Source organism: Tachypleus tridentatus, chromosome 1 (genome assembly GCF_004210375.1).
Source record: "Tachypleus tridentatus isolate NWPU-2018 chromosome 1, ASM421037v1, whole genome shotgun sequence".
NCBI classification, from domain to species: domain Eukaryota; kingdom Metazoa; phylum Arthropoda; class Merostomata; order Xiphosura; family Limulidae; genus Tachypleus; species Tachypleus tridentatus.
The window spans coordinates 138,318,924-138,344,940 of NC_134825.1; the positions used below are offsets into that span (position 1 = coordinate 138,318,924).

The following is a 26,017-nucleotide window of genomic DNA, read 5'->3' on the forward strand; positions in this document are numbered from 1 at the left end:
AACCTTTTTTTGTATTAACAAAGTTTCCCATTGGTGACTTTGTGTTTCATTTGTCATGCATGTGCTCAGAAGTTAATTACAGAGGATTAAAACCATCGATCTTAAAATGTTGACCTTCTAAGTACAAGGTTAAGGCCTAGAGATGCCATGATTTAAGAAAGGAGTAATTTCTACAGATGAAAGAACTGCTGATTTCATCTTTTCAAAACTTTAAATAATATTTGTTCTTGGATAAATTCAGGTAAAATTTGTGCAGGTGTTCTTTCTGTAGGTGGTTAATTTGTACCCTTCTACACAGGGTGTACAAAATCTGTAAACTTTTACTGATCCTTTGGCATAAACAAAGATTGCATTATTTTGTCTTAGACTTGCATCAGATTCTGGCTGTTATTCCTAAGTTTATGGCAACAACAAAAGAGAAGTCGTGTACCTTTGCAGAAATGATAAAAATAATGTTCTGGAGAGGAATTCTCCTAAACCAACCTATTCTTTTCGACAACCATCTCCCCTTGATAGTTGAATCTTTTTTACTGTACGTCCTATCATATGTGAAAAATGCCATTTTCTCAATTGAATCATTTTTAAACATTGCACAAGAATGATAAAAGTTAATTAACCTTAGAGCTGTTGGATAGCCCTGCTTAATACCTTCAATTTGGCTAAGATATTGATCATGAAATAATGCTAAATTTCTTTTTAACTGTTAAGCATAATAATGCAACTGGACAAAAGATGAAGTTACTCATATGGAACTGTTAGTTTTACTAGATTCAATTAACTAATAATGCTTTTGGGTCCTGTTGCAGATTCTCAATCTAACACTGCTTTGTTTGCAAGAAACATCACTTTTACCCAGAGTGATGAGTTCTACTCATGTAATTGGCCTTTCTGATTACCACATAATTAGGCTACAGCCTCTAGATGTATTACATGAATGACTTGAACAATGATGACAATGACCTTGTATAATTTGCAGTTTTATAACTATACCTTCTTAGATACAGAAGAAATATTATCTATTACAGAATAAAAGCAGCTAGAATAATGAACTTAATGACTTTTTCAAATACTCATTATGGGTAAATTGCTCTTATAAAGAATAAAAATTTATAATAAATAATATTACAAAGAGATAATAATATATGGTATATTGAAATTCCACATTAATGTGATACTCTGTTAACAGAGTAATATTAATTAGTAATCTATTTTTAATTTTCAAACTACATTTGAAGTAGATGTCATTATGTTATATTACTGGTAACACATCAATTATAAAATTTTGTGAATTTAAGAAATGTAATGAAAATACTTTAGGTTAAAAACTGATACAGGCCTACTACAGGTAAAACTAGGAAATATTCATGAACTTTTGAACTATCATAACACCTACTATCTCGTAAGTGTCTAATAGTGAGACATGCTGAAACCTAGACATTTTTGCATCTGTGTGTAAAGGAGCTACATATTGAATAGTCTTGATAAATTTGGCAAAACATTGTTTCTAAATTCTATTCAAACATTTCAGTCTGATATTCTTTGTGTGCCTTTGCTATATTTTCAGTTTCAAACAAAGTTCTTAGATATAAATGAATAAACCTACTAGAATAATTTTCCAAATGGTCACAGCATATAAAAGGGTTGATTGGATTATGTAATAAGATGTATCAATAAGAAAAAGCAGTAGTTTAGTTGATTAATTGTTTTTTGGTCTGATATACTTCAGTTCTCCTGTGGTTTAAAAATATCTTACCTTCATTTTCATGTTTGGTTGGGTTTAGCCTGAAATGGTGGATGTAATACTAAGAAAGTAAACATTGATTTTTAAGCACAATGACATGATTTATTTGTCTAGAACTTAAAACATGTTTCAACAAATTATTGATATGTCTTCAAAACAGTTCACTTATCTATCAAAACATATATGTTCCACCATAAATAAATCAATTTATTATGTTTATAAATCATTGTTTACCTACTTATTGTGATATTAACATAATATGCTTCCTTACTTAATTATGGTGGAGTATCTGGGTAACATTGTAGGCTTCTTTCTCTATCATGTCTGGATTTAAGTGATCACTTCAAAGAGTGTCACAACAGAAACTGCTTCTGTGAACATGAGAAATTCTCTCACATCTAACTACTGTAATATAAGTTCATTGGGTATTTCCTTGATTAATATATCAACAAGGATATGGTCTGTAAAGGTGGCCAGTCCCTTGGTGTTAATACTCTTCTAAGTCATGAACAAGATACAGGGGTGTCCCTAAAGTATTTGGCACCCATGGCAGATCTTTCCTTTGGGATCCCCCACAAGTAATCTTAAAATTTAAACACAAAAATATGTTTTCAAGTATATTTTTAAACAGTACAGTACTGTCAAAAGCAAATTGGAAATAAGAAAAATGCAGGGCATGAAACCTTCAGTGAACATGTAATAGTGTATTTTATTTTATAGAAAAAACATAGGAAATCCAATCTTAGTGCTCAGTCTATTCTTTGAAGGTAAATAAATAGGATTCACAGTCTCTGCTTTTGATCCTTAATTTTTGCAGATTGATCATTGACCTCATTAAAATTCACCTTCTTTTCATGTTCAATTTAAAGTAAAGGCAGATTTGTTAATCTTGTTTAACTCATGGTCATGGGAAAGAAATTTTTTATCAATTTCAATTTGAAAAAAAAAACTCGTGTGAAGCAACAGATGCACAGACAAACAATTTGCCCTCTCTCATTTCAATCCTCTTGTGAAGATACTTGGTATTTGCTCTTCAGACTCATGAGGATGAATATTTTCATGACTTTCTCCTATTGCACTTGATGTTGAAGACGTCACATACATCAAATTGATCCAAACATTGCTTGGGCCATTTGTTCTCTGGCATTCTTCATTTTTCTTTGTTGGAATCCACTGGGTCGATTTCTCTTCATCTGGATGCTTTCTGCAAAATTTCAAAATCAAAAGTATAAAGCATAAGCATGTGTGAAAAGTACAAACTATTATGACTTGAAATACATTAACTGAACAAATTGTCTGTGATGATTATTATCATTTTTTAGGAGGGGCTAATGCAAACACAACTCCTAAAAGAGCAGTAAACTATGAGCATTACTAACAAATTACTAGACCACTGACAAAATGAAAATTAACAATATATCCAGCAGATAAAAAGTGAAAACATATTACAGCAGAAAAGCTTCAAACCAGATACCCATTGAGTTATCAGACTATCAACCCAGACAAGCAGAAACAATTAATTATCAATACCATTGTATTAACACTAATTCAATGTAGTGTGGTATAACACTAGCTGTTATATTTGATATATCATTATTTTTTAAGCGGTAAGCATAAATAACGTATTGAACATACAATTATACCACACTGGACATTGTAAAATTGCTGAAACTAAGATGGCTAAACCAATAAGCATTAGGACTAATTCAGTATATAGTAGTACTGTAGCCGGTAATGTAGATCTCAACCGGTATTTACTATATTAAACATGGGAGCATTAACGCACCTCTGTGTTGTCGTATCATCACCATGTAGTTGCATTGAAAAAACTCAATCAGTTATACACATCACAGTTACTTCAGTAGTCATGGTTGTAGGAAAGAAATTCGTCTAAAGTTTAATGCAAAGTGTAACTTTCCTGTCTTATTTTAGTGATCACCACTAGTCACAGGGACCACCATTCATAAACATGAGTTTCTATAACATCAAGACGATGTATTTGTAAACATTTAAATATTACTATGATACCACATTGTCAAGAACCACTGGACAATGATATAAGTACCATGATACCGTTATAAACACCCGTACTTTATCCTTTATGATAATTATTTAATGAAGCCTCATGTATGTAAAGTCATAGTGTCAAATGAACAAAACTTGGAATATCAGTTGCAATCAGCTAGTGATGCTTAATAAACTGATGATTAAAACGTTCACCTTTCGATGTAATTTTTATCAAACATAATTTTTCGTTTGTAAACTTTGTATTGCCAAAAAATATAAACATTTATTTTATAATGGAAATTAACAAACTTTTGTAATAGTCTGATCATTTTTAATTTTCTTGTCTATCTTTAGCGAATTTCTCATTTGGTTCAGAAAACTTGTACTGGTATTTCAATTCTCCCAGTGGCACACCCATCTCCTGGCTGTCACCTGGGGCAAACTGCCTCCTTTAGTACGCCATTGACTAGGTACATTAGATCACCAAACTTTCTACTGAGTTGAATAAATATTGTATCTCATGCATGCCGTCCAAATGTAACTTCAATGACCATAACTCGTGTGCACTCTTTGTTCCAGACATGAGTAAATTCTCCTAAGTTTATGCTTGTAGATTGAATAATGCATGAAAGCTTTCTATCACATCCAGAAAAGGTCTTCTTGACTAGACGCATCTTCCCTGCAGCCACCTTTTTCCACTAAACTTTCCTTCTTGGTTGTGAGTATTGCTGTTTTTGTTTTGCATGTACCATTCTTATTTTAGAAATTACCCTTTAGATTCAATAAATACAAAGGATCGAGTAGGGCTATTATGCAAATTGTCGAAACATAAACTCTACAACAAATTATATTGTCATGGTACCAAAATTTCTCCATCCTATCTATTTGTGATTTTTTGAAGTGAACTGATTTACATGCAACTATCAGATACTACACCGAATAATAAAAGCCGAATCACTCAGAAACTAAGATGGTGTAAGGCTTATAAAATGAACGCAACCTTTAACATGGATAAACAAAAAGAAAATACAGACAGAACATGCATTTTTATATAAGAAAATAGTCATTTTAACCAGATATTGATTAGCTTCAGAGTTTTCTCTTAAGAAGAACTAAAACATTATAATCTTAGAATATGATTTTTATGTAAAGAACTTAAAAACCAAACTAATAAAATTTGCTTGACTTCAAATAGATCAACTCGGTTTCTCTATCCATTCAATGATATCACATTCTGACTCTGGTTATCTAACATACAGACATCTTCAGCTACGCCAGCCAAGAACATTACAAACACTGATTGTTTCAACACGAATACTAGACCATTCCAATGCCCTCTTGTATAGAATAGACATTCTCAAAAATAGAAAACAAGGTACCTCTAACATTTTTTGAAACTCATGTTTATGTTAACATTGCATAGAAATTAAACAAACAAAAAATACTATAAAATTTCTACATTAGCAAAAGCAGGTAGAATATATATATATAATACATCTCTTCTATATTGAATGAAGGTAAAATATTTACTACATTTCCTTTCTCGTACAAATATATTAGTTATATTTTTGGATATAAAATGCTTGCAGCATTTATTTAGTAGCTTTCTGCTTGTTTTTTTTCTTCGTAACTGATATTAATATTAGATTTCTTGATGAAATGGTATGTAGAGAGTAAAAATGACTAGTACAAGTAGGCACATTCACATGTGTGGTGAAATAATTTTCACGTTGTGGTCTAATGTTAATTTTGGTGTGTATGTGTGTGTTTTATTTTAACAAAGCCACATCAGGCTATCTTCTGAGCCGACCGAGGGGAATTGAACCGCTAATTTTAGCGTTGTAAATCCGTAGACTTACCGCTGTACTAGCGGGGACTTTAACTTTGGTATACAGAACGTTGAAAATAAAACCAGCTATGTAATAAATACACAGTGATTGGATATTTTTAACCAAAGCATGTATAATATCATATCATAATAATAGACAGCCAAACAATTTTAACATTATATTCACAGTCTACTATTAAACATTATCAAAGATATAATTTGCATCATCTTAACTCAATATGAGATTAGGTATGGAATGGAAACAGCTGAAATTTGGTTTTACTGCTCCATACCTTCAATCTAGCACGTTGGTTCACTAAAATTTAAATTACAGCAGACATGAAGCTTATTAAAGTACGTAGAGCATTCTTACAAGTTGCATCTGTACAACCTAGACAAACCTTTCATATATTGACTTGATGTCATGAAATTGTTGGAGGATGAGAATGTTTGTCAGGTTTTTATAAGGGCCGGATCCTTTACATTTTACAGTATGTGGCTTGTTGGCGATAAGTGTCAACAAAAAATGCACAACACAAATCCATTTTTTAAATAATATAATTAAAACAAGTCAAATGTATGTACATTAAATCTTTTTTCTATTGGCTTTCACATCTGCATTCATAGCTTTAAATAATTCTGTTTTATGTTAAAAGTCCACAGAAACTGGTTTAATCACATTAGAACACAACTGACAATACGAATTATTCTTCTCCATATCTGTTATTACGACAAAAGCTGTAAAACTCATTTCTAGATCACTGTAGGTGCTCAGTTAATTTAGAACACTCTTTGATAAGACAAATTATTATTCTGTTTTTCTGCTATTACAATACAAAATGTGAAAATCACCTTAAAAATCGACCATTGTGGCTAAACTGACAACCACAAAGTTTAACTTCAATGTTTTTCAGAAAAATTACTGTGGCTTCAAAATGCTTTTGACTCCGCAAATACCAACGATTTGCTTTTGAAAGAAAAAATAACAGCTCATAGAAATTTCAACTTATTACATCGTAAAAACAAAATTTCAGCACGAAGAAATTACACAATTTTGGATTCAAATGGCCGTGGAGTACCCTGAAATAAGTAAAAGAGTTTTGAAATTTTTGATGCATGTTCCAACAACACATCTTTGTAAGCAAGCATTTTCACTGTATACAGCTGCAAAGACCAAATTTAGAAAAAGGCTAAATATTGAAGATTGGTTTAGTGGTTTGTCTTAAGTGAAAGTCTTTTGTTAAAATCTTAATTAAGTAGAGAGTTATTATAACTTTTTTTTTAAATATTAACTCGTCATGTTTAGAACAATATATTAACAAAATCACATTAACATGATAATTTACAGTTTTGAATTATTTGTTAACCTTTGATTACAAAGATTGGTCATCACAATGTCTAGCGTTAAAGTGGCTGTCATGCTGTATTTTATGTTAATTTTTATTACATTTTTGTTTTACATATTTAATATCATATTTACATCAAGCTGTTTATATATGCAGAAAAAATACGAATGAGATTATAGATTAAACTAAGTATAATAGCAGGTTATGTAAACACCAGGAACTATGTGTCTAAGAATTTAAATAATTTTCAATCCAATAAATGGCAAGACATGCATAATTATAGCTTTTATTCACATTAAGAGATTGGGGGGGTCTAAGCATTTTTTTCCAAAAACATTATATCTTCATGAATTTTCTTTCATCATGAAATTCATTACCTTTTCTATCAGAATTAAAGAATAGCAGGGTCAGACATTATATTATTTAAGAATTTATTTTAATCACAGACCTCTTACAAAAGATGGCCAAATGAAAAACAATGTTGTCATGAAATATTAAAAGTTTGTTTGTAGTTAAGCACAAAGGTAAACAATAGACTATCTGTGCACCATTTGTATCGAGTAAACAATAGACTATCTGTGCACCATTTGTATCGAGTAAACAATAGACTATCTGCTCACCATTTGTATCGAAACCTTATTTCTAGCAGTAAAAGTCCGTAGATATACTGCTTTTCTAGTAGTAAGCAATATTAAAATATATATATATACATTCCTTATACGCACATTATTACTTTAACTAATATTTAAATAACACATTCATAAAATTTTATTTAGATTTGATTTTCATAATGAAATCAATATTTATCGTCATACAATACACTTAGCCAGTCTACATTAGAAAATCCACTTGTGGTTCAAAGCGATCTCTTGATCGGTAATACTCAACTCTCACCAACGTTCAAATTAGCTCAGTCTTAAGCGAAAGTCTACAGTTTAAATCCCAGTAGAGTGAGGATTTTCTATAACTTCTATTTATTTACTAACTTATTATGTGTGGAGAAAGATATTATAATATTAGGAAAACACAATAACATAATACTTTATATTAGAAATTTGAAATATTTGTTAATGTATTTTTAAACATAGATTACAAAGGCTGGATGTAACATTTTTATAGCACAAGACAATAATGTGGAAATCTAGAAGTGAAATTCCAGTCGAATTAGGATTTTCTGATATTTAGTTTTTATATTTATTATTATACTCACAGCAAGCTGGTGAATGTTTAGAATAATACAATCATGGATATATTATGTGGAAGTCTCAGGCTGAAATTTCAGTAGAATTAGGATTTCCTCTAATTTAATTTTTAATACTTATTATCATACTCACAGCAAGCAAAATAATCATATGTGTCAAAAACAACTTAAATATCTTTTCAATGCAGTAAATGGCGCTACAATACATTACTTATGTTTTTCTCACCTTCAGTAAAAGACTTTTAAAAATTGGGAAAATTTTATAAGCATTTCTTATGCACAGTTATACCTTCGTGTATTTGCCCTTTATCCTCAGATTCTTTGCCTCAACTATCACAATTAATAATTCACAGGCTCAGACATCTGATCAAGTAGAAATATTTCTTATAGAGCCAGTTTCTTGCATGATTCAGTATATGAGGCTTTATCGAGAAAACTGACTTCAACATAACATAGAAATTTACAAAAATCAAAATCCTAATGAAGGACTGACTACTTACAGGAGAAAAACAAATATAAACAAAAAATAGTTTTTCGTGAAATTCTTATAAATTATAAAAATTCCTTATACATATGTTGTTGCTGTAATATAACTTCTAGAAAATATGTTTATTTATTTATTTATATTAAAATTTTAGAAGAAAAGTTATTCATTATGCGATGGGCTGTCAGCTGGTACATAACAAACGCATCATTACAGATGGCAAAATAAAAATAAATCACATATTAACACGTGTATTACATGTCCAACGTAAACAACATTGTTGGCCTAACAACAGTTTCGTGATAGTTTTGTTGCTAAGCAACGATATATGTATAATATTGAGTGTTTCCAAAAGTAGCATGGCACAAAGACACAAACTGAATTAAAAGCTAAAATGCATTGTGGGAATTTTACGCCTTCGTGTTATTTCTGAAGACAGTAGGAGTCACCATGACGAGTTTGGTGGTAATTGGTCAAGTGGTGCAAGGACTTAACGGACAGACAAACATACACTTTCGCTTCTATGTATACAGATCTTGTGCAACTGTTTGCGTGTTTGTCCTACAGTTAACTAACTGATAGGCCAACTCTTCTATAAATGATTTATTGAGTAACTCATTACGTTTCCTTTAAACTTGATTAATTTGCCAACTACTATTTTAAATTGGCTAAACCCCATATATCATACTTTGTTTTTCGAGTTATCGAAGAAACTAACACCTACATAGCATGTTTATTGAAGCAATAATTACATAATTGCTTTGCTTGTTTTACAGCTAATTAATGGAGAACTACTACATACTCTGGTTAGTGAAACAACTCAATGCATGTTTATATAGAGATACTTAATTAGCTAATCCCTATTTAGCACGCTTGGTTCAAAAACTGATACTTTGTACGATTACAGCTAATCAGTTGGGCAAACTTTATATAGCGTATCTGTTATAACATCTCATTATATATTGGTTATACAGTTAATTAATTGTCTCATTTCTATATAACAAGCCTGGTTAAACAACTAATTAAATGGTTGGTTTACGCTTAACGAATTGCCTCATTTTTACATAATATTCCTGTTCAAACGACTAATTAAATGTCTGCTTTACAGGCAATTAATTACACTGGGGAACACTTTTTCAGTAACTTTGAGTTGCATTGGATATTTTAACTGATTCTGAAGGAGTTTTAGGCGCTGATTTCAAATCTGAAATTAGTTTTTCTCTACAAGCTCTAGTTTGTATGCAATTTGAGGTTAATGAAATTGTACAAATGTGAACTTGCGTAAACCATGTATAAGCATTTTCACGTCCATTTTTTGAATAGCCACCTTGATAAGTTCCCTGACAACCTGGGGGCTGTGAGTGACCAACAAGGAGAACGATTCCACCAAGACCTAAAGGTCATGGAAGAACGCTACCAAGGGCGCTGGGACTAAAGTATGATGGCTGACTACTGCTGGAGCATTAAACGAGATTGTCCAGATGAAGTGTACAAACGCAAAAGTTACAAACGCAAATTCCTACCTGAATAAAATACACAAACAAATTGATAAACTATTCCTATAATTTCCTATAATAACGAAACATTAAAAAATAAATAAAAATGTCAAATTGCATAAAATCTGTAGCTTGCAGACAAAAACCGACTTCAGATTTGAAATCAACACACTCAAATTGACTATAGAAAAGTCTTTTTTTTAAATGCAACAAAATGAGTGTTCCCCAGTGTTATTTAACCGAACAATTATTTAGTCGAACAATTTATTACAGGTATTTTTACAGTCGATTATTTGGTTAACCGATAGTTAACATACCTGTTTAAACAACTAATTATTTCTTTGATTTACAATTAATTAACTGGCTTACCATTACATTCTCTGATTTTTTTTTGAGCGACTGATTACACGTTTACTTCACAGTTATGTAATTGGCTATCTTTTATACAGCATGATTGGTTGGAAGCTCATTCCTATTTTTGCTTTACATTTAATTAACTGATTAAAATTTTATAATATGCTTGGTTGAACAAGTCATTACACGTTTACTTTACAGATAATTAATCCACTAATCCTATACATCATACTCCATTTAACTAATAATTGCATATATGCTTTACCGTTTGGTTGAACAAATCATTACGTATTTTTCTTACATCAAAATGATTGGTTAACACCTATATTCTTTTAGTTGGTTGATACGCCTATATAGCAGGCATTTTTGAACAAACAATTACTAGTTTCTTCTAAAGTTAATCAATTGGTTAACCTCTATACTACATACTTTTTTAACAGCTCATTACAAGTTAGTTTTACATGTACTAGTAATTAATTGACTAATCGTAAACATCATTCTTGATAAAAAAACAAAAAACATCACTAAATATTTGCATTTATTTGATTGGTTAACCCCTATTCAGCATGAACAATTCATTATGTTTGCTTTATTGTTAGTTGAATGGCTAAACTAAATACAGCATGCTTGATTGAACAACTCGTCTTTTCTTTACATTTAATTAATTGGCTATCTCCACATTGCGTGCTTCTTTGAATAACTAATTATGTTCGTTTTTCTCTTATTTAACTCGTCACCCCTTTCTCTCTCTCTCGGTGTTTTGATAAGAAATGTTCATACCCTGGATGGTCAGGTTCTCTGTGACCTCTTCCTCCTCCACTTACTTATGGTCTTGCCGGATTGGTATTTGTAATTGTTGAACTGAATATTATTCTGATCCTTTTCAGGGCAATGTCCATGTATTGTGGCACATATATAGTTATTATTTTACTCTATCAGCAGAATGTCAAGTTGTTGGTGGCACTTGTGTTTTTTGTTTTATTATTATTATTATTTAATATTTATTATTATTTTTTATGTATTTATTTATTTTTATGTTTAAAATATAAATTAACTGGGGAGAGATATTTAGGGCTAGCTTCATCATGTATGAGGTACCTATCTAGTTCGCATAGTAATTCGTTTTTCATCCAATTCTTATCGAAATACATTATTGTACTATGTTTGTTTGTTTGTTTTTTGAATTTCGCATCAAAGCTACTCGAGGGCAATATGTGCTAGCCGTCCCTAATTTAGCAATGTAAGACTAGAGGGAAGGCAGCTAGTCATCACCACCCACCGCCAACTCTTGGGCTACTCTTTTACCAACGAATAGTGGGATTGACCGTAAATTATAACGCCCCCACGGCTAAAAGGGCGAGCACGTTTGGCGCGACGAGGATGGTACTATGTAAGAGTCTATCTGGTTCGGTTGGTATGTTCGAATATTTGTGAATGAATTGAGTGATATAGTTCTTGGAACTCTGTATGATGTTGTGAGGAGTGTGTTTTGGATTGTTTGTTGTTTGGTTTTAATTATTTTATTGCTTACAGTTATCCATGCTGGAGCTGCATAATCTATCACTGGTCTAATATATGTTTTATAGATTTTTTAGTAAGTTATCTGTAGATGCTCCACTGTTTTTAACAGTTAGACTCCTAGCTTAGTTAGTTCTTCGCCAGGCTTTATTTTCAATTTCGTTAACATGATTAATCCAAGTTAATTTTAAATCATACGTTAGACCTAAAAATTTTGCCGATGGGGCAGTCTAAAGTAGTGTGTCATTCATATATAATTCTGGCTGTTGTTTTTTGTGTTTTGTCAATTTCGTAAAGACTACGTGTTGTGTTTTTGCTGTGTTTATTTTTATTCTATATCTTTGACAGTATTCATTTATTCTATTTAGTCCGTCGCGCTAAACATGCTCGCCCTCCCAGCCGTGGGGGTGTATAATGTGACGGTCAATCCCACTATTCGTTGGTAAAAGAGTAGCCCAAGAGTTGGCGGTGGGTGGTGATGACTAGCTGCCTTCCCTCTAGTCTTACACTGCTAAATTAGGGACGGCTAGCACAGATAGCCCTCGAGTAGCTTTGTGCGAAATTCCAAAACAAACAAACAAACAATCTATTTAGTTGCGGTTGTATGTTAGTGGCTGCTATCGTGGGTGTCGCGGCACTTTTCCAGACTGCCACATCATCTGCGAACTGTGAAGAGAATTATGATTTGGATCCTTCAGTGGCATATTGTTTACATACATGATGAAGAGTATAGGGCTAACCACCCCTCCCTGAGGGACACCAACTTCTGGAGTAAAGTACTCAGAAAAGGTACTCTCAACATTTACTGTACACTTTATATTTTCCAAAAAGTTAGATAACCAGCGAATAATTCCAAGCAGTAGTTCCATTTCATTCATTCGAAACCTTAGACCATCGTGCCATACAGTGTCGAATGCTTTCTCGATATCAAGGAAGCAAGCGACAGTGCATTCTTTTTTATTGAAGCTATCTATTATAGTTTCGGTTAATCTGACTAAGTGATCTGTCGTTTGTCTAAATTTACTGAATCCGTTTTGTTCTTTTGGTAATTTTGATGTTATCTCCAAGAATGTGTAGAGTCTATTACTGATTATTCTTTCGAGAATTTTGCCTATACAGCTGGTCAGGCTGATTGGTCAGTAGCTATTACGTTTATTTGCTGGCTTTCCTTCCTTATTGAACATTAACATATTAACAAGCTTCCAAGAAACTGGGATGTATCCTGAGGATAGATAGGTTAAAAAGTGTTTTTGGGTGGTCAAACAATTTCGGAGTGCACTTTTTTAGAAGGAAAGCTTGTATTTAATCTTCACCTGGAGCTTTGTTTTTTGTGTTTTTTATTGCTTCGAGTAGTTCTTGAAGGGATATTTAATTTGTTAGTAACGTGTTTGCATAATCCGTGTTGGGTCTTGTGTTTGTCTCAGTTATGCTTATTGGAAAAATTGGTTCAAATTGTTTTTTATTGTTTAATATATGGCTGGTGACTTTATTGTAGAAATATGTATTCATATCTGGATCAGAGTGAGTTTTAAAAGTATTTTGAAATTGAAAATTTGAAAGCTTCGGCTATTTCTTTATTTGTGTGTGCTATTGTATTATTATGTTCGAGTGCAGGATATTTCTTTGCGACTGTATTATCATTGATGAGTCTTTTAAGGTGTGACCAGAATTTTTTCGGGTCAATTTTATCATTTAGTTTTGAGCAGTAGTTGTCCCATTTATCTTGTTTTTGTTGTTTTATTTGTGTTCTGATGTGATTTCTTATATTGTTTATTATTTGCGTTTTTGTTTTTCTGTCTCTTGTTATTATGTACTGTCTTCTTAATTGTCTTCGTTTTTTGATTAAGGTGATTGTTTCTGTGGTGGGTTTCCATGTGTTGTTTGTTGTTTTATGCTGTTGTTTTGGTATTGTTTTCTTGGCTGCTTTCTGGAGGCACTCCGTTATTGTTTGACAGTAATTATCCATTTCAATATGGGTTTTAACTTCTTTTATAACTTTATTAGGTAAAAGGTTGTATAATTCCTGTTTGTAATTTTGCCAATTTACTTTACTGTAATTAAATTTTTCTTTCCTGAAGGTTATATTTTTATGGGGGGCGAGGTCGAAGACGCAATATATTGGTAGGTGATCACTATCAACATATTTTCCCACCTGGAATTTTATTAGTTTTTGGCTCAGATTATATGTGCAAATGCACAGGTCAAGTATGTCACTGGAGTTAGTGGCATACGCTATGTGTGTAGGGGTGGCATCGTTTAATAAGATTATATTGTTGTCATCTAAAAACTGTAAGAGGCTTCTACCATTGTTGTTTGAGCTCCAGCATCCAAAGTTAACATTTTTACTGTTTAGGTCTCCCATAACTATAAAGTTATGGTTGTGGGAAAAGATGTTGAGTAACGATATATCTAGTTGTTTATTTGGTGAGCAGTAAATTCCTGCTACAGTTACTTTTGTTTCTTTGCAGGATGTCCACTGTAACATGTTCGTTGTTACTGCTCAATCTAATTTCTAAAACTGATAGTTCCGTTTTGTAGAGCAGCATAATGCCTCTATTTTCATCATTTTTGTTTATTCTGTCTTTCCTTATTGTTGTATAATTTGGTATTTTAAATCTATTGTTATTGTGTATTAGAGTTTCGCTTACTATAATAATGTGGGGGTTAGTTTCTTGTATTAGGTCTTCAATCTCATGTTTCTTGGAAGCTATTGCACCTTGGATGTTGATATATACAACTGTGAGCATGTAACCAGTTAGTGTTGTTATTATGTATGATATACAAGGTGTGATGTGTTTTTTGAGCATATTAATTAGCAAATGATTGCAGTTGATTTTTTGGTTCGGTTTTGTGTATTCTGTTACAAATTCTGTAAATAGGTTTTTGATTATGGTAGTAATAAGGCTTGTTTTATCAGGTGTGTTAGCATTTGTTTCTTGAATGGTGGTGCTGTTTTCTTGTGGCTTTTGTATTTGTGTTAAGGTGTTATTTTCTTGAATAATAATATTCTGTTCTTGCTGCTTTGGGGGTTTGTTTCCTTTTTAACATTTGTGCATATGTGGTTTTAGTTGTTTTATTATATTCTGTTGTTATGTCTGTATTTGGTTGATCCTGTTCTGACGATGCTGTTCTTATCTGATATGTATGTTGCTTTATTTGTTTGTACTTATCACAACCTTTATAGTTGGCTGTGTGGGTTTGTCTACAGTTACAACATTCCGGTGTTTCTTTTTCTTTTTTGCACTGGAGATATGGTGTTCCCCGCCACAGCCGCAGCACTTCGGTGTTGCTAAGCAGGCTGCGGGAACGTGTCTCTATCTTTGGCAATTGTAACATTGTGTTACTACAATTGCCGGAGTTTTTAACTGTTCTACTTGGTATTTTTGATACCAAAGTATTATTCCATTATTAATGAGATTTCGTATGTTGTAACTGTCATCTATATCTACTCGTATAAGGTTTGTGAGTGCTTGTTTTGTTTTTTTTAAATTATCCGTTGAATGTTGGTGTGTTCATAGATTCAAGGTTAATAGTTTGGTGAACCCATCTTACGACAATAGCTTTAGGCTGCGGCTTACTTCCTGGCAGGTGGATTTTGATTTTACCAGGTTTGAAAGCATCTGCTGGCCATTCTTTCACTAACCTATTTAGGTCAGCAGCGTCTTGTCCTTGAACAAGGACACTGCCTCTGGGCAGACGCTTGATATTAACAATAGACGCATGTGGCTTGCAGCGTTTGACCTCTGTCGCAAGTAGGGGTTGATTGTACTGGCCTGGAATACCTTCTATAATAATAGAAAATTGTGGTGGTTTAGTTTTTTGCACAATATTGTTACTTTTTTTTCTTTCTATAATGTTATTTTTTTTTTAGATGTAATTGTCATAAAGCCTTCTTGATCTTCAGTGTCTGGCTCACTATCTGTGAGATTTTTCATGATATTGCTTTGAATGTTTTCAGTTGATCTATCAATATCCAAGGTGTTTGATTTTTCTTCTATTACATTTACATTGTTAGTTTTCTTAATGTTAATTGCAGGGGAAGCTACCTCTACCTCAGTATTAGTTGCAACGCCTGCTTCTTCTTCATTTTCTGAATTTTCCGTAGAGTTGGTAAGTTTAATAATTTCTCTTTTTAACTCTTCGTCTTTTTCTTATATTATTTTCATTTGTTTTTCCTACTGTACTTAGTTCTTTTTTTGCTATTGTACATAGTGCTAGTAAGGGTGAACTAGTTACATTACTTTTTGTTTTGCCACAAGACTTGACTTACTTGTTTTCTGTGTTTCGTGATCGGCATCGGTACTTTTACCGTCTGCCATTGCGTGTCCTGACCCAGTTGTATCCTCCAGGTGAGAGTTAAACGCGGCTTCCCGCTCTACAGTCTGTGATTTCTTCGGGTGTCCGCCGATGAAGTAGTAGTCGTTATAGTCGATCGCCTGGGTAAGTAAATATAAATCTTTCAAGCTGTATTTTAGTCAGGGGAGCCTATTTACTTAATCTTTCGTTTTAGTGTTGAGAAAACACTTCTGTCTCTTTCTCACTCTCGCCAAAGAATCACACACACACAATTACAGCAGGTGTTTAGATATAAGATTAATGTTTCTTGTGAAACATTAGTCCCCTGGGGTACTCGAAGACTAAACAGTCCTTCTTCACCCCGCACATGGTAGGAATTAGGAAAATAATTAAGTGAATGTATAATAAGGATAAACAGATTGATGGGTGTGATTTAATTCGTGTAAATGCTTGTGTGGCAGGCAACAAAGCTATCCGGTCACCCCTTTATGCAGAGGTTCCCAAATTGTGCGCCATTGCGCCTCAGAGCGCCGCGAGATATTTCAAATTTTCGAGGGAAACACAGCGATATCGACATCTGTCAGATATTGTGCGAGCTACTAGATCGAGGTAGTACACAGTTTCAACATTAGAATATTTGAGATGTGTTTTTGTTTACTTAGGCTTTCGGCTAAACCAGCAACTTCTCGAACTTTATCTTTTTTTAGATTTTGTATATAAATACCTGTCGACGCTCCAGGTCCGTCAGTAATCGAAATAACTGAAGGGTGCTGTGATCGAGTGTCTGCGCGGAAAAGCGAAGTTCAGTAAATTATTTTATTAATTTTTAGCTCTTGTGCATAAAAACGGAAATATTTGTTAACATTAATTTGTTTGTTTTGTTTTTTTACTTTCTCGCAAAGCTACTCGAGGATTATCTGCGCTAGCCGTCCCTAATCTAGCAGTATAAGACTAGAGGGAAGGCAGCTAATCATCAATACCTCTTGGACTACTCTTTTACCAACGAATAGCGGGATTGACAGTAACATTATAACGCCCCCACAGCTGAAAGGGCGAGCATGTTTGGTGCGACGGAGATTCGAACCTGCGACCCTCAGATTAGGAGTCGAACGCCTTAACACACCTGGCCATCCCGGGCAAAATGAATGAGCGAAGGGGGCACCCGGGAATGAACCGGGGACCAAACATCGTGCCGTGACCAGGACTCATTATTTCTTTGCTTTACAGATAATAAATTAGCTAACCCAACTATATCATGTTTGTATTCTTATGACGGCTGGTATGGGTATTAACACTTTAATTAAAATGTACAGAACAACGTTTCGACTTTCTTAGGTCATCTTCAGGTTAACAAAAACCTAAGAAAGTCGAAACGTTGTTCTGTACTTTATTTTAATTAAAATTTTAATACCCATACCAGCCGTCTTGAGAATACATTATTACTTCAAATGGGTTTCTCATCATCACGTCTATTTTTAACAACTTATTACATATTTGTTTTTGAATTTCAAGCATGCAAATGTATTAATGTTCCATAAAGAAGGAAAGCCAGCCAATAAACCAAAGTTACCGACCGACCAGCCTTGACCACCTCTTGAACGTATAATTAATAATAAACTCTCCACATTCCTGGAGATAATATCAACATTACCAGAAGTACAGAACGGTTTCAGAAAATTCAGACAAACTACAGATCACTTAGTTAGACTAACAGAAGCAACAGTAGATACTTTTAACAAAAGAGAATGCACTATCGCTTGCTTTCTCGATATTGAGAAGGCTTTAAACACTATATGGCATAATGGTCTCCGATTCCGTATGAAAGAATGGGACTACCGCGGGGAATTATTCGCTGGCTCTCAAATTATCCGGAAAACATAAAATGTAGAGTGAACGTTGAAGGGACCTTCTCAGAGTGTTTTTCTATAGAAGCAGGCGTCCCTTAAGAAGGGGTGGTTAGCCCTATCCTCTTCATCATGTACGTGAACAACGTGCCACTGAAAGATCCAAATCATGGATACTCATTATAGTTCGCTGATGATGTAGCATTCTGGAAAAGTGCACCAACACTAACAATAGCAGCCACAAATATACAACCACAATTAAATAGAATAAGTGAATATTGTCGAAAATATAGAATCTAAATAAACACAACTAAAACCCAACTAGTGGTATTTACAAAGTTGACTAAACACAAAAAAGTACAACAAGAGATACACTGCTGGACAAAATCTTAAGGCCAATGAATATAAAGAAAAAATATGCATTTTGTGTTGTTAGACTCAACCATTTATTTGAGTAGAGCTTCGAAAGATGAAAATAAGAAAAGGAAAAATAAAAATTAAAAACTTTTTTAGCGTTTAATAGGGATAATGTAAACACTATGAAATTAGCCTAAATACTAGCTGGTCAATAGTTTAAGACCATACTGGAACGAAGCATCAATCGGCAAACACGTAATGAAATTTAGTCATTTGTGTTCAAGCATTAGCGTTGTCAACATCTCCCACCGACATCTCCTGTGTTACATTGGGTAAAAACATGGCAAAGGCTAAAAAATTGACAGAGTTTGAACGTAGCAGAATTGTCGAGCTGCAAAAGCAAGATCTTTCTCAACGTGCCATTGCTGATGAGATTGGGTGTAGTAAAACTGCTGATGCAAATTTCTTAAAAGACTCTGAGGGATAAGAAACGAGAATTTCAAGTGGTCGGCCCAAGAAAATTTTGCTAGCGTTGAGCTGAAGTATTCGATGAGTTGTCCGGCAAGACACCAGATGATCGTCGAACCAGATTAAGACCCTTACGGACGCAGAATGAAGCTCAAAAACAATAAGACGGCATCTAGGACAGAAAGGCTTTAAATACCGTAAACGTCTTCAAAGATCACGCCTTCTTCCACACCACGAAATAGCTTGGTTAAACTAATGTTTGCTGAGAAGCACCAAACATGGAACGAAGAAAAGTAAATGAAGGTTTTGTTCTCTAATGAGAAAAAAATTAATCTGGATAGTCCAGATGGCTTCCAACGTTACTGGCACGATAAGGATATCCCACCGGAAAATTTTCTACACGAGACAGTGGAGGAGGTTCCATCATAATCTGGGGTGCTTTCTCTTTCCCTGGAACAATGGAGCTTCAGGTTATATAGGGGCATCAAACAGCAGCTGGCTACATTGGCATGTTGAAGAGAGCATCCTTATTGACTGAAGGCCCTCGCTTGTGTGGAAATGACAGGATCTTTCAGCAGGACAACGCTGCAATCCACAATGCCCGCTGGACAAAGGACTTTTTCATGGCAAATAACGTGATTCTTTTGGACCATCCAGCGTGTTCGCCGGAACTGAACACCATTGAAAATGTTTGGGATGGATGGGAAGGGAAGTCTATAGAAATGGACATCAATTCCAAACAGTCTATGATCTTCGTGAAGGCATCTTTACCATTTGGAATAACATTCCAGCCAGCCTTCTGCAAACGCTTATATCGACCATGTCAAAGCGAATGTTTGAAGTTATTCGCAATGACGGCCGTGCAACTCACTGCTGAGACCACTTGTTGGGCATTTCCTACCCTGTTTAGGACGTCTTTTTGGTATGGTCTTAAACTTTTGACCAGCTAGTATTTAGGCTAATTTCATAGTGTTCACATTTTTCCTATTAAATGCTAAAAAAGTTTTTTATTTTTATTTTCCCTTTTCTTATTTTCATATTTCGAAGCTCTTCTCAAATAAGTGGTTGAGTCTAACAACGTAAAATGCATATTTTTTCTTTATATTCATTGGCCTTAAGATTTTGGCCAGCAGTGTATATATGAATGGAGCACTCCTTCCGACTGCTACATTTGCAACATTCTTAGGATTAACATATGACTCTAAGTTAACATGGATAAACCACCTTAATAATATTAAAACAAAAATTTGGCGAAGGACAAACTATGCTCGGAGTCTAACTGGTAAAAGCAAGGGAGCAACAGCGGACGATATGTTAATAATATATAAAACATATATTATACCCGTCATTGACTATGCAGCCCCTGCATGGATGTAAAACAAAAAACAAAAAAACTGTTGCAAGCCAAACTACAAAGAAAACAAAAACACACTACTCACAACAACTTGTAAAGTACCCAGAACTACCTCATCAAAATTCATGCATAAATACGCAAACATAGCAACAATAGCAGATAGACTCCTACATAGTACGATAAATTATTTTGACAACAATTGGAGAAAAAAGGAACTGGTAGGCGAACTAGACAGACACCGTATACATGATGAAGATAGTTCTAAACACCTTTCCACAGTAAATGTACATATTCAAATAAAATAAAAAGGCCACTTATAAACTAGATTCCACATTAGTTTCGGGATTAACAAATAATCATTGGATAGGGGATTTATGTAAATGTTTTCTGGTTAATGCCTATCTAGTGATAGTGCAAATTGTTATGGAACTTTTGAGAGAAATAATATATTTGCATCAAGCGTATATGTAGATAATGCATGGATATTGTCCTGGTAGAGTCTTAAGTAAGTGCGGGTTACTCTGGTCCTCGTGTAACATTTATAAATACACTTGACAGTTGCTAATACCAATGCAAAGGAAGGAAGAAGAGGTCGACGCAACCTGACCTTCCCTGGTATACAAACACAAATACCTAAACAACGATAAGAGAGAGAGTCAAGCGCCCTAACCCCCTGGCAATGCCGAGCACATTACATGTTGGCCTTACAGTTAGTTAATTTGCTCGCCCCTACACAGCACTCTTGGATGAGCATTCTTCGCATTTTTATTTTATAGTTAATTCATTTGCTCATCTCCATCGTAAAGTTTAGAAGATAGTTTATTAACTAGCCAACGGCTTTGTATTGTGGTTTTCTCAAGTCAAGCTTAATGGAGATATATCAGGGACTTAGAACCATATGAAACCTACACAACATACTTGATATACGAAAACGTGACCTGAAAGAAATTACGTGGTCCTATATTTGTTTTACAGAAATCCAAATGAAATTATTGTTAACTTTTATTTGTAGGTTCTTTATTTTGAAACAAAACACAACAAAAAACAACTTGAATTTAATAATAGTAGGATTACAAAATAATGACAAAGTTTGTTTTTCACAGAGAATTTCGCGAGTATAGTACAAAGCACATATTTCAAAAGTACAGATAAGGTGACGGTAGACGTTTGTGCATGTACTTGAAATATTACGTCACCGAGTTGCCGTTGGTAAACTATTTGACCTCTTGTAAGCAGGCAAAAAAAACAACAAAATGCCAGCGCTTATGTACTGTGATAATGCTATCGAAGGAGAAAATATAAAGTATTATTAAATGAGAAGGAAAGAGACACGATACTGGACATTATTTAAAGTCAAAATTGTAAATTTGCAATAAATATAGTTTTATTTTATTTTATTTTCTGCCTGTAAACTTTTCCGTTATCCCTACCAAAGTAATGTTTATATGTACAATATTTTATCTTCAGATCTCTTAAGTGACAAAAACATGTTTTGTTCAACGTTATTTATAACTGTTTTACCCAAACTTTTTTTTTCACAAAATTGACTTCGATAAGTTGAACAGTAGTAAATTCATACACGATAGTGAAGGTTAAATGCAGCAGCTAGTTAGTTGTTCATTACAGTTTTAATCATGTGACTCGTCATTGTTTATTCTAGGAAAAATAGGATTTTGTTCACAGCAAGATAAGGGCTGGGATAGTCAAGGGCGTTAAAACACCAGTGTTTCGTACGTGTTAACTTCAACATACGTAGTTCGTTTCGAAATAACATGTATCAACCAAATATTTTGTTCCTCTGAAGAATTTCAACTACTTACATTCCCAAGTTCTTTTTACTAGTCTAAAGAACGGTAAGTTATTTTACACTGTTTTTTAAGAACTGACATTAGCAAATCTATGTTAAAGTAGAATGCCTCTGTTTAGAACTGTGTTATATTCGTTAACATTCCAGGTTATTGTGTTTGTGTAAATGTTTTAACACATTGTGTTAAGCTATAGTCTTATTAACTTTATTTTCTGATAATCTCGTCACTTCGATTGTAAAGTTGAGATTCTGATTTAAACTTGGCAATTTTTATCAATATTTGTTGTGTCAAACACTGCACAAATCAAACTGAAGGATTATTATGTTTTTTATTGTTGTCAAACGCACAGCTACACAATGGACAGTCTGTGCTCTGTCCTTCACGGGTATCGAACTTTAATTGTTAGCAGCGTAAGCTTCTGAACCAGTAGAAAGGGGGGGATTAGTGGACAACCGGTGCGTATTTTGTAGTAAAGTAATAAATTAATATGACATAAATACTTGTTGACGGTATGTGTAATGTGATTAGGATGTACGTTGTTTGTTTGCTTCGCTGAAGTCTACGTTACCCGTCTCGAATTTTCAGCTTACAAGTTAATGGGAAAAGGCGGCTAATTTACAGCATCCACCGCCGACCCTTTGGCTGCATTAGTTCTGACATTGTAATGGAATTACACCGCCACCCATGACTCCAAATTATGGATAACTTTTGTTTTTCTTTTCTTGTGACAAATGTTGAACTTGCAAATCCATAGTCAGGTTAACTATGATCATTGGCCACATGATCGAAATATTAATCAACGGTTTGGGATGGGACTAGAAGGGGGTAATTTTAGTTAACTCTTGATAATGTGAAACCCAATTGAAATAAACATGTATCTCAGGACGGTTGGTTTGGGTATTAACACTTGTATTGATAAGCAGAGAACAACGTTTCGACTTTCCTAGGTTATCTTCAGTTTAACAAAGAGAGAGTTTGCAACTGACCGTTGCCGAGCACATGTTAATTAACTACTTTAGTTAAATATCAATTTGAAGTGCACCTGAGGTAGTCTTAAAAGTAACTCTAGTGTTTCCGTCTTTTTTGTTCTTTTTTTTTAATAAACAATTCTGGACATCGGATCCGAAAAGATGTGACAGAAATTTAGAACTAATTATAATTATGACAAAGTAAAACTACTGTTATATCCTCTTCCTCCAACCTATACATTAGCAGATTCTTATATAAATCTGAAATGTAGAAATGTAAAGGATCTGGTGGATTCATAGAGCCTTGTCTCATTTGGTACTTTCAAGTATTTTTTTTTGTTTTGGAATTTCGCACAAAGCTACTCGAGGGCTATCTGTGCTAGCCGTCCCTAATTTAGAAGTGTAAGACTAGAGGGAAGGCAGCTAGTCATCACCACCCACCGCCAACTCTTGGGCTACTCTTTTACCAACGAATAGTGGGATTGACCGTAACATTATAACGCCCCCACGGCTGGGAGGGCGAGCATGTTTGGCGCGACTCGGGCGCGAACCCGCGACCCTCAGATTACGAAGCGCACGCCTTAACGTGCTAGGCCATGCCAGGCCGCACTTTCAAGTAAACTACAGAGTTTAAATAACACCAAAAGCATCGTGAACCATAGCTACACTTTAAAAATACATTTATAAAGTTCAATAATGTGAAAAAAGCCATTGGATTAAATGAAACCAGCCAATCACACACACGCTGTCAACGATAGGCGAGAAGGGTCTCGTTGTGTTTTAACACAGTGTTTAACCATTATTAACCAGTGGTAAAGTTGTTGAGAATCCTGAAGAAAGCAGATTATCATACTTAATACAAGTAGATAAACATTATATATTTATTGTACCTTATTGTAATCGTGAGGGAACCTGCTACATACTGAATCGGGTATTTCCAGCAGCAACCATACACCATATCAGACAGTTCACAGAGCCCAACTGTATGCCACAAAATCTAGTATTCTCGCACCAAGTCTTAAAGCAGGTTACCCACAGAGAAGCAATATTCTTTCTACAGATGAGTTCCATTTCACCGGCAGATAACAGATATGTAATCATTTAGAAATAATCCAGAAACACTTCTAACTTCATTTTTATATGGTGATGGTAAAGATATAATATGGTCGGGAAAAATAATTAATGGATGTTATGAATTAACATTTATTATATATATATCACGAGGTAAACTTTGTTATATGCAGTAAATGTGACCTTAAATGCATTTGTAAAAGATAACAAATAGGAAATTTTCTTTTTTGTTCAGCAGTCAAAAACTGTTATGCAGTTTTAGTGCTGTGAGAATTATCTAGTTATCAGTTGAGCAAAATCTTAGGGTGGATCACTTCATAACTAATTAAATGTCATGATCCTGATTGGTCAAAAAGCATAGCGGAAGGATATGAATTTAAAAGAGAAGGATGTATAACTGTTCTGAAAATGTATAGCTGAATTTGAGAGAAGGTGGACTGATTGGTTCCTGCTGAAAACAAATAATGGGATGTTGTGAGACCGGATGGAATCGTATAAAACCACATATAATAGCCTAATAACTATAACAGGAAGAAAAAGTGGAAACAAATCAGTTACCCTGTAAAAATATTCAACAATACCAGGAATGAAGTAAATTGTTTATCCTGGTTAATGTATGGAAGAAAGTATACTCAGTGCTTGAACCTAGATAGATATGCATGGAGATAAAAACTTTATAAGTTAGGTGTCATCTTACATAAATAGATATTTATGGATGATATAATTTGAATACACACACACATTTTATTTTTGTATAAGTATGTAATGCCGCATTGAAAGGTATTACTTATGATTGAATTGGCTTTGTTGATAAGAAATATATAATTTTGAAATTATTTGGCAGCAAGTCAAAGCAAACATTTGATTATCCAATAAGAACTGTTTTACTACAATTTTAACAAGTAGAAATTTTAGAAAACCATAAGGTCTAGTTTAGAAACTACATAGACTGAATGAAACTTTTTAAGTAATTGAGGAGTGAACAATAAACTAAATAAAGCATATATTTTGTTTGTTTGTTACTATACGCAATTGACTATTTGTGCTAAGTTTACCACGAGTATCAAAACCATACTTTTAACATTGAAAGCCCTCAGACTTACTAATTACCAACCTAGCGGTAACAAATACATATTACGTAAAAATACATTAACATCAACATGACTTTAACAACTGAAATAATATAAAACTGCAATGGTTGATATTCTCTACCATTAGCCATTAAGCTATGATATGTCTTACAACTTTAATGGTTGTCGAGTAATTATTTTGTTCTGATTTAAACTATTTTGTTTTTAATTCAAGTTTTATTATCAGTTATTTGCTAATATATTTCTAAGGCTAATTAATATTCAGACTGTGCTGATTATATTGGTTTTTAATCGTAACAATGGTTGATATCTTATCACCACAACTTTACCACGAATACATCTTTAATTCATAAATTGAGATATCCAGTCCATCTTTGCTGTGAATATCACATAAACTGCATAGCTTCAGCTTTTCGTCAACCTTATGGGGACTTCTTAACGAGAGAGTACGTTAGTGTTTCCTTTCCAATTGCTTGACGCGTCTGCTACGTGTTTGTTTGTTTGTTTGGGAATTTCGCACAAAGCTACTCGAGGGCTATCTGTGCCGTCCCTAATTTAGCAGTGTAAGACTAGAGGGAAGGCAGCTAGTCATCACCACCCACCGCCAACTCTTGGGCTACTCTTTTACCAACGAATAGTGGGATTGACCGTCACATTATACACCTCCACGGCTGGGAGGGCGAGCATGTTTAGCGCGACGCGGGCGCGAACTCGCGACCCTCGGATTACGAGTCGCACGCCTTACGCGCTAGGCCATGCCAGGCCCTGCTACGTGTTATTATTTA

The 26,017-nt window shown here is 33.9% G+C and overlaps 1 protein-coding gene and 1 long non-coding RNA gene across 6 annotated transcripts in view; one reads left to right on the forward strand and one right to left on the reverse strand.

Annotated features, from left to right (window-relative positions):
- Window positions 1–964: 964 nt before the first annotated feature.
- Window positions 965–3,738, reverse strand: LOC143225327 (uncharacterized). Its single transcript, XR_013013794.1, has 2 exons — window positions 3,528–3,738; window positions 965–2,945 (listed from the first exon to the last, which is right to left on the reverse strand). It is a non-coding gene; the product is annotated as an uncharacterized LOC143225327 (long non-coding RNA).
- Window positions 3,739–16,315: 12,577 nt separating this feature from the next.
- Window positions 16,316–26,017, forward strand: part of LOC143225330 (uncharacterized) — a 31,840-nt gene continuing 22,138 nt past the window's right edge. For 3 of the 5 annotated variants that reach the window (XR_013013795.1, XR_013013799.1, XR_013013796.1), the window contains exons 1-2: window positions 16,316–16,415; window positions 21,955–22,147. The gene's annotated coding sequence lies outside the window, so the exon portion shown is untranslated. Of the gene's footprint in view, window positions 16,416–21,862; window positions 22,148–26,017 lie in introns of those variants that run through there. The other 2 variants (XM_076454531.1, XM_076454540.1) reach the window with 2 other exon arrangements.